Genomic DNA, 14,963 nt, shown 5'->3' with positions numbered 1-14,963 from the left:
AGCCCAAGAAATGAAAATTTTGTATCTCTACATCCACTTTTTCCAATAATTTAATTTCTGTTGTCTCATTCATACTTCAACACTGTTCATCACCTAAAAGGTCTCCTTTTTATTTTTATTTTTTCCCAGCATGGCTGCCATTTTCAGCCCCCTCCCCAGAGTCTTTCTTTCACAAGATTTCAAAATGATTTTTCAAAACCATAAGTCTGATCATGACACTTCCTTTCTTAAAATCCTTTAGGAGCTTCCCATATCATTCAGAATACAATGCCTCAACTTTTCACCTTAGATCCAAAATGGACTATCTCCCACTGATCAGTCTAGCCTTATCATCTGCAGATCTTCACCCAATGATGTCCTTCTCTTTCAAATTTCCATTAGTCTTTCCATCTCATTCTTTCTCAAACCAATACATACTCACTTGAGAAGTCTTCCTGGATATCCCTCCAACGCCTTGTTTTATTGCTCTTTTTCTATACGCTTCTATAACATTTTAGGTATTTGGGTGTATAGTATTCCATGTTCCCTCATTTCCTTCCTCTACTCCTAGATTGAGATCTCCTCAGGGCTGGAAACATGTTACATTAGACATTGTAGTCCCAGCTCTTAGCAGAATACCAGCTTCCTGGAAAAGCTTCATCAGTTGTTTATGCAGGCATAAGTACAGCTATGCTATCTTAATATACAAAGTTCTTTCAAAGACAAGTAACTCTGAGTACACTACATTCACCAAGGTAATTAACTAGTACCCATATCAATGATTGATGTCAAATTCATTACATAAATTTGTGATTCCAAATATTTCAAAATTAAAATGTGCTGATTATCTGTATTTTGAGATGTGTATCAGAATGAAGATAATACAAGACTTGTTTAAGATGCTTAAGTTTGATAGTTCCTCATGTTTCAACAAAGTGTACCACAGGCTTTGGTAATAGGTAATAGTTCATATCTATAAATAGGTGATCGACACTGAGGCTAAAGCTTTAATGTGTCAAGGTTAAGGCAAGCTCTAATCCAGAAGAAATGATTTTGTTTTTCTATCTACAGTAAAGCTGAAACTTAACAAGTTTCCTCAGAAAACTCACCTAAGAAAAGATAAAGATGGAGCTTCCATGAAATGCTGGTAATGGCCACTCAGTAATAGAGTTTGTGGAAGCTTAACAGGGCCCTACCTCCCTCACTATGCTGCCTCGAAAAGAAGTTGTAGGAAGAGTCTCATGATTAAAGTCTGTCCCCCATCCAACTGCCAGCAATAAGTACATTTAAATTTCTCACTTGTACTTGGAACAGGGCTACAGATTAAATAGATACGATCCAGCCAATATTTACAAAGCACATACTATGTGCCAGGCACTTTTTGGCTACTGAGAATTTAACAGGAAAAGAATTTGTTAAGAACACAAACCTCATTGTAACAGAGAAAATGGGATTTAACCAAATAATTAAGGTTTACATCTCATACTTGATCATTTTCCTAGGACTAATATATTTCTAGGACTACTCTTCCATCACCTACCTGTACTCCAGGATGATCATTTCAACCACATTAACCTAGAAGTGACCGAATATGTGAATCCTCAGCCATTTCAATTATAACAAAATCTTGCTATGTTTCATGCTCTTGTAAATCTTTCTCCACAACTTCTACAATCTCAGCAAGACCTAAACTTGTGTTTTCTTATTTTATTAAAGAAATGATAAATTAATAGACATTTGCCTACCATTCAGTGTCATCACTTTAATAGATTCAGAGGTAGGTAGCAAACAGCAGTGATCACAGTACTGAAAGCTAGGAAATGTAGAAAGAGGCAGAGATGCAGTGAAACTAACATGCATCCACATTAATCTCTTCTTACTTTGCAAAATGTGGTGCTCCTGTGGCTAGCCTGAGTAACTCATTCCCTGACTTAGTTCTGTTTGTTTTTCTGGGTTCATGGGTCCCAGAATGCACCTGAGTTCAGAGGACTATCTTGAATAGGTGTCCCATTGGTCTCCAAAAGGGACAAGTCTCTGTGTGCGAAACTGTAGAAGTTCAAATAGAATTTTTAAAAAGTCAGCCCTTCACTGGCTTGGGAGCAGGCTCTCTCAAAGGTCAATTAATATTTCCTCATGTTCAAGTTTGTAAACACATCCTCATTACATCCTCTGACTATATTTAGCACTTCTATGCACTAATATTAAACCAAAACAATGCAACAAATTATTTCAAATGCAGGACTTTTAAAGTCAGGATCATCAACTTTATACTCAAGACCTTAAAACAGACCCAGTCATTATTTTGGCTCTCATATTCCTAGACCATGAAGCCTATAAAAAAACCCAATAAACAAGTGGATGTGGCATACTATGGCATTGATTCAAAATATATGCTTTCATTAAAAAATAATATTTACATATTAACAATGGTACACCACTGGAATTCTTTCTGATATCTTAACAATGTTGTAAAAAGGAGACCATTCCAATAGTTATGGTCACTGCTCAATTCCTACATAATACACATCATCACAACCAGTCTTAAAGGAAAGTAAATGCTTCGAAATGGATTCCACAGTTGGAAAGGTCCAAATTTCTCAGAATTTTAACTCTAGAATTAATATATGGCATTTTCTTCTTAGAGATAAGGCCTGGAAATGGTTATATCCATTGGAGATATCAAGGGAAATAAATCAACAGAATATATTTAGGGACAATTCAGTCAAATTAACACAGAAGATCAATTAAATCTCAATCATCTTTCTTTTTGAGCCCATAGAGTCATTTGTTCATTAGTCATCCTTCCAATTATCCACTTCTCTTTCACAGACTACTCTCTTTTCATTCAGACACTACTTCAGAGGGTGTGCAAGAAAAACAATGGAAATGAAATTAAACCAAGTCAGATTTTCAGTTGGTTAGTAGTTCCAGATTTCAATGGGAAATGAGGTTAAAATTACTTGCCTTAAAATGAGTCTTGGTAATTAGTAGTCAAAGTTAGTTGTCCTTGCTTTTCCTACTCCCATTTTACCAAAGATAAACAAAAGTTTCTTGTATTTCTTTGATTATCCATTTCTTCCTATTGAGAGAGGAGAAGAGAAAGGCATATTTGCATTTAAACTCCAAAAAAATTTAATAACTCTTTTAAACCTTTATATTTTTATTTTTAAAATTTATTTACTGTTAGTTTTTTATTTTATTTTATTTTATTTTTTGCTGAGGAAGATTCGCCCTGCACTAACATCCATGCCCATCTTCCTCTATTTTTTAGTATGTGGGCCACCAGCACAGCATGGCCACTAACAGAGCAGTGTAGGTCTGTACCCAGGAACCAAATCTGGGTTACCATAGTGGAGCATGCAAAACTTAACCACTAGGCCAGCAGGGCTGGCCCTAGTATATTTTTCAATATAGCATTCCAGCAGCTATAAACTCAAAATAAGGTGAAAAAAACTCTCTTTTCTCCCCTCAGAGAAATGCTTTTTTTCCCAAACAACCTGGGTTCTACCTAAAATTTTTCATTCATGTGTAGTAAATATGGTCTTTAGTTATTCTAAATTGTTAAAATTTTAACCTACTAAAGTCATATTTGCCCCAGAAAAAAGATTTATACAGGCACCAATTTTATCTCTGGAAATCTTATATAATTCTTAAAATATCACAATCAATTTAATTTTGAGGAACTATTATTAAGTAAATGAATTTAAAATATTCAATAATCCATTGCCTATTTAAAAGTAAGCTATTGACCAATTTTTTTTTTAAATCTGCCAACCCTTTACTCTATCTCACATTTTATTCATCTCACATTTGTTTATTTTTGTTAAGTACTGTCAACCAAATATTTGTGTATAAAGAAGGCCAAATAAACATTAAACCACTTATCATCTGAAACTCAATATGTACCCCTCTAATATCATGTAAATGACACCAAACAAGCAATTGAGTCTTTAGTCTTACGAACTGCTGGAAGCCAGATGAACATAAAACGTCAGAAATATTCCATTCTGTTCTTGTCAAAGCTAGTTAGGAGAAGCATTGGAGATACTGGATGATGCTAGCTTAATTCAATTCACTTCCATTTAGTTCAATTCAACACATATTCAGCACCTCCTGTTTGTGGGGGACAAGATGGTGGACCACACCTGATGTTTAGAAATTCAAATTTGCAAGACTTTGGAACTCATCTCGTCCCTTGGGCTTGAAGCTGTGTCCAAGGCAGTACCTGCAGAGCTCTGAGAGAGGTGACAAGGAGCTTGGACCAGGAGGTTCTGAGTGAGCTCCTTTCCCTCTTCAGCAGGCGATGCTTTGTTCGTATCTGTTTTACATATTGCAGTACCAAACAAGACTTTAATTCTAAAATGCTTTTGTTACTAAAATAAAAAGTGAAAAATATCAAATTTAGCCCATTCCTCAAAATTCACAGATGAGGAAACTCAGACTGACAGATTTAAGTCACTGCTGAGGTACTCATACATACTTTACGGCCAAATTAGATGCTCTACTTCAATGCAGTTTTCAAGTCACCATAGCAACTTGAGTCACAGGGCCTTGATCAGTGCCTTATAAGCGTTAAGAGTTTTAAAAAGGTTTGCAGTGATGATACAGGATTTTTTTTCTTAATATTACAATCTCTAGGGCACACACAAGACATTCTATCTTCTGCTTCCTCATCGCACATTGCCAGGGTCTCATTTACTGAAAACACATAATGGAAACTCATCATACCGACTGCATATCTTCTTAGGCTCACTACAGTCCTCAGAGAAGTAAAAAGAGGGAATAAATACAACAAGCATAGACTATAAGATCCAAAGTTTGAATTTAATGGGAAAGTAAAGAGAAAGCTTCCAAAAGAAAAGAAGAAATGGTGTTGAGTAATTTGTTGCATAGCAAATGGAATGGAGAACAATGAAATGAGAACTAAAAGCCCAGCTGGGGGTGAAATGGGATCAGAACGAGGAAAATGTGCACATATCAATACATATCTAGAAAATTTCCCTCTAATTCAGCCACTTTTAGCCAGAAGTTTGATTTGATTCAACATGTATTTAGCCTCTACTATTTTACTGTAGTTACCTTATTAGGATAATGAATAAAATGAATGGGAAACCCACTTCCCAAATTACTTGTCTTTATATATTCTTTCATGTTTCAGATATTTTGTATAGCAGATCACTTTAATAATCTACTGTCTATAAGACATGCACAGTCTACTGTTTTTCCAGTTGAAATGGATGTGCACAGCCTCATCTCTATGTCAGCACCTGATCCACCTAGTGATGGACTTTTTTGATGTATTTGGCTGGATGACAGATTCACTTGGTGACTACAGAACAAAGAAAAGCTATATGACTCACGCTGGGATATTGGACCCTGGACTTTAATCGCATTAGCCTGGGCTCAGTAGCTTCATTTCCCTAAGTAAATAAGACCTATAGAGAAACTAAAAATTCACCCTAAATTTTTTAGCATGCTTCAAAGAACAAACACATCATCATAAATATGCATAATTCAAATTAACCTAAAATAAACTAGATATACTATTCACAGTTAGAAAATCTCACGTTTCAAAATATGGTGAAGAAACAAATAAGAAGATAAATAAATGTTGTTTATTACCTACGCCTACCCCTTTTTCCCATCCTGACATCAGCCATAACTTCCTTCTACCTGTCCTGTATCTCTTAGGTAGATGTTTCTATGACTGCTAATAAAAATAATTATTTTCAGTTCCTCTAGCTGGCTACCCATCTCTCACCTTGAGAAGGTCTTTTTCTGAAATGCACAAAGGAGGTAAATAAGATGGTAACATAACATTAAGAACACTAGAGGAGGTACCAGAACAACGATGTGAAATACAAGAGAACGCTTTTTAAAAAATAAAAATAAGTGATAGCTCTATTTCTAGATTTATATAATCTGAAATTGTAAAGGAACATTAAAATGAAATGTTATACCTAATGAACATTAGGTAGCAAAGGGAATTCAAATACACATTGCAATATATTACTTTACACTATAGGGGAAAAAAGCAAAAGAAAAATTATGAGCATCGCAAAAGCACAAAGCTCACTTTAAGTAACTGAAAACAATTGACAAAAGTTATTCATAATTATTGCAACTCTATTTCTCAGTTGGTGAGCGTGCCTTGGTGGCCTATTTTGTTTAATGCCAGATTGATATTTAATACCACTGTAGTGACACATCTTGTTAAGATGGAGTATAACGGGATTGTCCGAAAAGTTTCTTCAAATTACAAACCTTTGTTTTTATCTGAGGCATTCTATTAAGCCACGCATTCTCCAGAGAATAACGCTGTTTAAATACGTGATGTTGTGTCACAACGACTTGATCCTTTGTCGTGAAGAAACACGTATTAAGTCTACTGGAGAGGAATTCTTTATGAAAATATATGGAATTTCCACACCTAGCCCTACCTCAAACTTTTAAATAAGAGTTTGGTAAATCCGCCTTTGACCTAAGAAGTATTTTTCTAATATCTTTCAGGAAACTTTTAATTTCCTATATTTCCACAGTTCTCCAGCCAACAGCCCAGATAATAAAATGCATGTTCATTAAATTCACTGCACCAAGTTGCGCATACTGTCTAATACTTTGAGAGACAGTATTATCGCTTGACATGATCTCAATATCTCGTAGAGATCAAAAACACAACAAAAAGGCGAAAAGAGAAAGTCAACCTCCAAAGGCAAACCCAGTGTCACAGAACTAGGTGGGGGCATGAGGGATAATGAAACAAGTAGTGATTATGGTAGAACTTTATCTATGGTATTGGAGAATTATAAATTGAATGATTAGGATATTGAATGCAGGAATCATTGAGTAGTTCTCTTCCTGCACCTGCTCAAGGTTAGGGCTCTCCATAGCAAGATGGTGCTAGCAAGTCCATCTTTTAGAAGGAGAAATGTCTAGACCAACTGCCGCCTGCAGGCCAAATCCAGTCTGTTGCCTGCTCTTGTAAGTAAAGTTTTATTGAACTACAGTCACATTAATTCATCTCTGTATTGTCTTTGGCTACTTTCATGTCAAAACAGTAGAGTTGAGCAATGTGAGCAGAGCTGTGACTGATCGTATAGCTTGCAAAAGCATTTCTGGTCTAGACAATGCATACACTCAAACATTATCTTTGGAATAAAAAGATTGATAAATCTTCCAAATTATTCCAAAAATAAGATCCCATTTGCAGAAGTGCTTCTTTACTTATTTTGCTCCTGCATTCTTCTATTTAACTTCATAAGTTTCAGATTTTCTCTTCCTCCATGTATCACAAGCGTGATATGTCTTCCCAAGCCAAGAGCATTAATTTTGTGGTAAGTTCTACTGGCTGAATGATCTTCAGTTGGATTCTCTCTACACTAATTTTTGTCATTATCTTGGTCAACTTCAGCATTCATGTAAATGACACATTTAACATTATAGCTTCAAAACTCTTTGACCTACTTATCTCCAACACTCTTACTCACCTTCTTTCAGATAGTTTTGCTCATTTACAAGATAGAAATAACAGTGTTTGTAACCTAAGATTGTTGTGAGAATCAATGAAACAAAGTATGGCAATAGTTTTTGTCACATGGTGACTTAAAATCTTGAAATTTGGAGAAGTTCCAAGGTGCCAGGGTATGGTACAATGTCTACTATGGCTCCTTCCACTGCTATCCCACCTTGTTTTGGTACCCATGGCATGCTTACAGATAACATCTGTTATCTGTTTACAACACATACTTTTGACCTTCTTTCCTCGATGAAATGTAGTTTCCTTCTTTCCATCTCCACCTCACTCCGCACTTAGTTCTTAAATTTCTTTCTGTTATAGGACTATCATTCAACCCTTCTTTTGCCATTTCTCCAACCCCAATCCCTACCAAAAAATTAAATAAATACATGTACATGAAACAGGAAGTTGTAATGGAATTCTCCAAATCCTATTGTCATTTTCAAATTTCTACTTTTACACCCTTATCCAAATTCCTTCCTCCTTGAAGTCTAATGCCATTCTACTGTACTATTTTTTATTCTTGTTTCTCACTCTAGTTTACTAGTTATCGAACCACATCCTCAAATTTGGTACTGGCTCACATTCTTTATATCTTATCTTCTAACATCAACCTAGCAGATTTATCATCCATGCAATACATTCAATAGTCTCTTGTCAAAATTTCTAGAGCGTCTTAATTCAAATAGTCTTCCACCATCCCAGTTCAGGCATACACTTCTATGGCAACTTTGGATTTTGCTATCACTTGTGTTTGCCCCACTTCTGAAATATTTTACTCCAATATCCTACATGCTGGTCACAATCTGTATCTTTCTACTTTCTTAATCCTTTACTTTCACTTCATCTGCTCACAATTCATTAAGACATAGAGTAAATTTAGATCCTCTGTTTTTTTCTCAGCCTCTCATCCTTCACAACTTCTAGTTTCAGGTCATTTCCTATATAGCACAGACATCACACTCCATCATAAAATCTTTATTATCAAATGCCATTTTGCTTCATTCACCACAAATTCTCATTCTGGAATCAACACAAACATCTTCCTACCAGGGATGGGCACCAAAGACAGTCTCTGTAAGAATAGATCCAGTAAAGAAAGACTGTGGATTTGAGAAACAAATGATATAGCGGGCATATCATTTTTTTTTCTCTAACAAGCTAAGCCTTCTGTACCCTAAGTTTGTCAATGGTAGGTAGCATCATTCTGCTAGTAGCATAGATGATAAATTCAGATTCATTGTTGACTCCATACTCTCTCCTATCAAATTAAGTGGTTGCAAGGTAAAACCAATATTTACATTGGTTGGCTTCTCTGTGTTTTTCCTGTTATCATTGAAATTTAAGTTTTTATCATTTAATGTCTAAATCATTGCAAAATATCCTAATTCATTTTTTACTTGTGTCCTACATAACATTACCTGATTACATTTCTTAAAGCAATATCTTTTTCTTATCTCTACAACATTCAAAAGTCTCCAATAAATTTCTTTTGCGTTCAGAATTAATTTCATGCTCCCTAGCCTGTTGTCTATATCTTTGTTATCATAGACTCTTTAACCATTCCACAACACACATTGCTTTTACTTTTCTTACTTTCATGACCTTCTGCCTTTCTGCTACCTGAAGTGCTCACTCCACCTCTTCTTCCTCATCTCTGCCTTGTGAAATTCTTCCCAGCATTCAAGGACCCTTCCAACTGTCACCTCTTTTTTTAAGGCACTCCTCATACCTAAACTGATCCTCTCATCTCTGTTTCCCTATAGCCTCTTGCTACTCAAAGTGTGGTCCTTGAACCAGCATCACCAGCATCACCTTGGAGCTTGTTAGAATTGCAGTCCCTCTGGCCCCACCCAGACCTACTGAATCTGATTCTCAGTTTTTTTAAAAAGTCCCTAGGTGATTCACATACACACTAATGTTTGAGAGGCACTGCTATAGTACAACTCCTATGTGGCAGATATTACAACGGTGCCTTGCATTACCCAATGTATGTAATTTTAGTAAAAAGAAGTTAGGGCCTTGGAGTCCAAAAGAACTTATTTCCAGTCCTGACTTAACCTACCTGTATTATATTTGAGAAGTCACTTAATTTCACTGAACCTCGGCTTCCTCTAGAAAAATGGAGAAAATAATACATAACTTGAAGGGGTATCTGAGGATTAAATGACATTACTTTTGTGAAAGCACATGGCACAGGACCCAATATATAAGTTTAATAAAAGTTGATTTTATGTTTTCCTTCCCTTTCGACTAGTGAAATGTCTTAGGGGGTAAGAATTGTGTCTTACACATTTTCAGGTTCCCCAATGACTCAGGCAGTGTGAGGGCCCCATTGGAAAGCAAGCTCCAAGAAGACAGGAAGCTCAACTGCTTGTTTACCATCAACTCTCACCTAGAATGTGCTCAGCAGTATATATTGTGGGGGAGAAAAGGCTTTGTAGAGACTGATTATTGTAGAGAAAGTCATTGTAATATAAGACCTATAAAAAAGGTTTAGAAATGTAGTCTGGAAAAGCAAAGCCTGGGAAAACTTGAACAACTGAATTCTAACATACACATATTAGAGAAGAAATTACTCTCTCTTATGATGTATATGAGAGAGCTATGCAAATTTTGGGGACTACGGTATCCGTAATACCACCATTTATTTTACAGAAAAGAAGACGCAAAACAGGCTAAAACTATGACATTGTTTTTTGTCATTTTCAGTTACCCAAATGTAACTGTGGGAGGTGGAGCTGAACTGAAGCTACCTGTGATGTCAAGAGAAAATGGGAGAGATTTGTTTCCCTCACACGGGAATTTCCCTAGGAAAATAAGAAGCAATTTCCTACACACTAAGGCTGCTAGGCCTAACTCCATGGCAGAAAGAACTTTAAAATGTCTCCTAAGTAATTCTTCAGATCAAGGTCAAATAAGTGAACAATGATAAACCCTTATTACACATAAAAATAATTTTTTTCTAATGAGCTGTTTAAAAAATAGGTCACAGTGGGGGCTGACCAGTGGTGTAGTGATTAAGTTTGTGCATTCTGCTTTGGCGGCCCAGAGTTTGCAAGTTCAGTTCCTAGGTGCAGACCTTCACACCATTCATCAGGTCACACTGTGGTGGTGTTCCATATACACAGTAGAAGACTGACGCGAACGTTAGCTCAGGGATCATTTTCCTCAACTAAAAAAAAAAAATGAATAATATTGGCAACAGCTGTTAGCGCAGGGCCAATCTTCCTCACAAAAAGAAAAAAAAAGGTCACAGTGAAACATCGTAATATCTTTTTCCCCTCAGGATCTTTTTTAACAGGACTGACTTTGATGGATCCAAGTTTTCTGTTAAGAGTTAAGTGATTTCCTCTGGGCTTTCAACCTTGGAATCCCGAGACTCTGTGCTCCAGCAGGGCTGAGCTGCAGAGACTTTAAAACATACAAATAAATAAGTTGGTTCCCATTGTTTCCATGTCCCTATTCAACTGACGTCAGCAATTAGCTTCATTCTTATTCTCTAAGAGTTTACCAGATTCCATGCACTGTGAGAGTTCACATCACACGCATTGTCCTAAGACCATCCTTAACCCCAAATCCGTATATCTCCTCTTTAGTCCATCAGGACTTGATATGTCATTTCACACAATGGAATTTCACATAAACCATAAATGACCCTTGACGCACCAGCGACTGCATCAAATGTTATGGTAAGTTTTTTAACGACTGACTAATTTGGGGACCATTGTAGAAATATAAAATAACAAAAGGACATGAGGGAAACACTTTTTTTTTAATTTCTAAAAGGATTATGTTAAAATGTTAAAAAGGATTTTTCTCCTTGTGCCTGTGAAGCCTGTCTGTGTCTTCCTAATCTCTATTTTACCTCTTCTTTTCAGCATTTACTATTACATAATCTACAGAAAGCAAACTGTCTTGACGCCTCTATCTTCTCATTAACAACCACTCCCCAAATCCCACAAATTCCATTCTAGAAACTTGAAGAATAATGTAGACCTTTATTGCAGATTTTCCTGAAGGGGGAAAGCAGGGTTTATCTAAAGCATGGAGCTGTGCCACACACGTCACGCAGGCTGAGCACTTCCTCAGTCCCAGCCCAGAAGCCCCCACAGAGACTGCCCGGAAATCGCTCCGCCCCTCATAAGCACACTCGCTCCAAGCAGGCTCTCCCTTGCCCTGTCTCCCTTCTTCTCCCACCACGCGCCCTACATGTGGTCCTCTCTGCCAAAACCACCTACTGCAAAGTGCACCCATGTCTTGTACTCTGACTCTTCCTTATCAAGGATCAGCCTCTTGAAGAGCTGGAAAGAAACCTTTTGGTATATTTCAATTAAATTCAAAAAAACGAGAAACATTTCAAAGTACAAATAATATGTGTTCAATGTTGATGGCTAAGTGCTAGGAAAATCAGTTGAGGAACAGAGGACATTTATATCATTTCTCCCCTCTGAGAGTGCTATGAATACATGTTTGTGTTCGCTCAAAATTCTTATGTTGAAACCTTTACCCCCAATGGGATGGTTTTAGGAGGTGGGCTCTTTAGGAGGTAAAAAGGTTTAAATGAGGTCATGATGGGACTAGCATCCTTGTAAGAAGAGAAAGAGACTAGAGTCTTCTGTCTCAGTCATGTAGAGATAGGGCAAAAAACAAACATCTGTAAATCAGCAAGAGGGCCCTCACAGAGAACCCCACCATGCTGGCATCCTGATCTCAGACTTCCAGCCTCCAGAACTGTGAGAAGTCAGTAAACGTTGTTTAAGCCCCTAGTCTATGGTTTTTGTATAGCATCCCAAACTGACCAAGACAAAGAACATGCAAAATGGTAAAAGTAAAAATAAGAGGGAGGGGCAGGGAGAGAGTGCTAAAGATATAATTAAATGTTGCAGACATGCTGAGAAAGAGACAACAAAGTTTTAGGGGGGGACTAGGAAATGAATATCTGAGAACAAGGCATTTAAGCTATGAGCATAATTTCAATAAGCATAAAATGCATTTCAGACTGAAGAGAGATGATAAATGTAGGCAGATAAATGTGAAAGCTCATTATGTGTTTGGGGAATATCATATTGACATTAAGATAACTGGAAAATAAAGAGCATAGGGAAATGGGAAGATGGTGGGAAATGAAATTGGAAAGTGACTTTGAGTCCATTCAGTAATTCAGCAAATAATAATCGGGCAGCTGCAGTGTGCCAAGCAGACCATGTTAGGTGCTGGGGGTATATGGTGAGTAAAGGTATACACATAGCTCCTGCTCTCATGTGATTACATCAGAACATAATGTCATAAATAAATAAGAATTGTAAACTGTGACAGGCAGATGAAGGAGAGGCTAACAGTGTGGAGGCATACTGCATGGGGGCCTGGCATGGGGACCTGGCCTATCTGAAGGTTCAGCAAAGCTTCCTTGAAGAGGACACTAGGGCGAAGATCAAAAGGATTACATTTCACTCAGAAAAGAGGTGGGAGGACAAAAACAGCCTAGACAGAAAGAATGGCACATTCAAAAAGGCACAATGTGAGGATGAAAATTGAGAGCTAAATCTGGAGAGGCAAACAGGAAACAAACTATGCATGGCCTGAAGTCCCTCATCAGAGGATTGGGGAACCATTGAAGGTGACAGGTAGTATCGATCTGAAAAAGAAACTTTTTCCTGGATCAGAGAAGTCTATTAGGCTAAGAAGCTGGCATAGAAAGGGTATCCCATTTAGCATACTGGATGCATTTCTAGAAATAGGAAGACCAAATCAGCAATAACTGGATCATCCTTACAGAGATGTATGCTGTCAGCATCATCTAGATAGACAGAGGGATAATGTCACTCTTTCATCCTCTTCAAATCTCCTGAAATCATGGCATAGCTGCAGCCATACGTGCTTGTAATGGTTGGTCAGTACTTTCCTGCCATGCTAATGTTTTTGATGCCTATATAAAGTCAAAGCACTAGTCCCCAATTGTCTGTGATCTTTATCTGGCTCTCCCTACCATTTCATTAAGCTCCTTCCACCACTTGTAAAATTTAATCTTTATATTGGGTAATATATTCCTTACTTGATTTTGAGGGGATGGGTATGTCCATTATATTTTCTGGCAGCCATCCTGAATCAAAATATTCACAGGACTATGTAATAATGGTGGAAAGAGAGACTGAAATGGACAGCAGTTGCAGTATGGTACACTGACACCCATTGGCTGGGTGAGTAAGTCTAGCACAGACTGCCACACCGGCTCTCATTGGCTGAGAGACTCTGCCAGCACACAAAGCATGGAGAGCTATACCCAGAGAGTTTATGGTTGTATTATATATGAGTGAGTATGCATACAGGTTATTTTTAAAAAAAGATTTGGAGACAAATAGCATTATAATATGTCAGGTCCTTATAACAAATAGGGACACTAAATTAAGCTTATATATATATATGTGGATAGTTTGTTATGATACAATCACATATTCTTTTACAATTGGGGATATTTTTGTATAATGTTAGTAGAAATGTAATAAATAATTTAGTGGATTTTGAAGAAGATGTTTTGGTGCATAAAATATATGAAGCATAATTAAGTATTAGTAAGGTAAGCCAGAAAAGGAAGATTCTGTATTCTTGCAATCACAAAAATGTCAGCTCCAAGTTGAGAATAGGTCTTCGCTAAAAAGAACTGCACAGTGTCACTCCTGATAACTTCTGTTACAAGATCTACTCCTCAAGCTAATAACATTATAACGATCAAACAAATATGCAAATGTGGTAACTAATAATCAGAAGCAGAGTAACATGTGATCTTGTGAGAATCACATTGTCAGGGAGAGGAGTTGAGATATAAGGGCTTTGAATAAGGAGAGGACAAAAAGCGAGATTACAAAACAGGGAAAGACTTGAGTGATAAGTATAGCTGAATCCACAGAGCCTGGGATCTTGAGAAATTTGGTTTCTTGAGCAGAACACTAGCTTGCTCATTTTCACTAAATGAACAAACTCTAGACAGCAAGACAATAGAATCCATTCGCTTAGTGGCTTTTGTTAACTGTCTTAGACTACAGCAATTGTGCCATTTTCTCCATTGAATGTTCCCCTTGCCCATTGATATCGCCAGAGAGACCTGAGCCAGGCCAGGAGAATTTGGCTGAGAAAGTCAAGGGAAGGATACTAAGACAGTGATATGTGTTTTGAAAAAAAAAAATTCCAGCTTCAGTGTGGAAAAGGGGTTTAAGAGAGCGCAAGAGCGGATTAAAGGAGACCAGTAGGCGATTAGGGCAGCAGCCTAAATAAGAGAAGATGGTTTCTTAGACTAGATCATTTCATATTGTGGTAAACAGTTCTAGGCTTATTCCGTTGTCCCTGATCAGTCATTTTGAAGTTCCACTGCATAACGAAACCAGGATGATTTCTTCTTGACTCAGGTTAAGGTGAAGAAGAAACATCTGTTTCTTTTCCCCACTCCACACTACTCCAATATGTTGCCCTC

The sequence above is a fragment of the Equus asinus genome, chromosome 12 (genome assembly GCF_041296235.1).
Source record: "Equus asinus isolate D_3611 breed Donkey chromosome 12, EquAss-T2T_v2, whole genome shotgun sequence".
NCBI classification, from domain to species: Eukaryota; Metazoa; Chordata; class Mammalia; order Perissodactyla; family Equidae; genus Equus; species Equus asinus.
The sequence above is the reverse complement of the archived record's forward strand: the minus strand, read 5'-3'. Positions refer to the sequence as shown.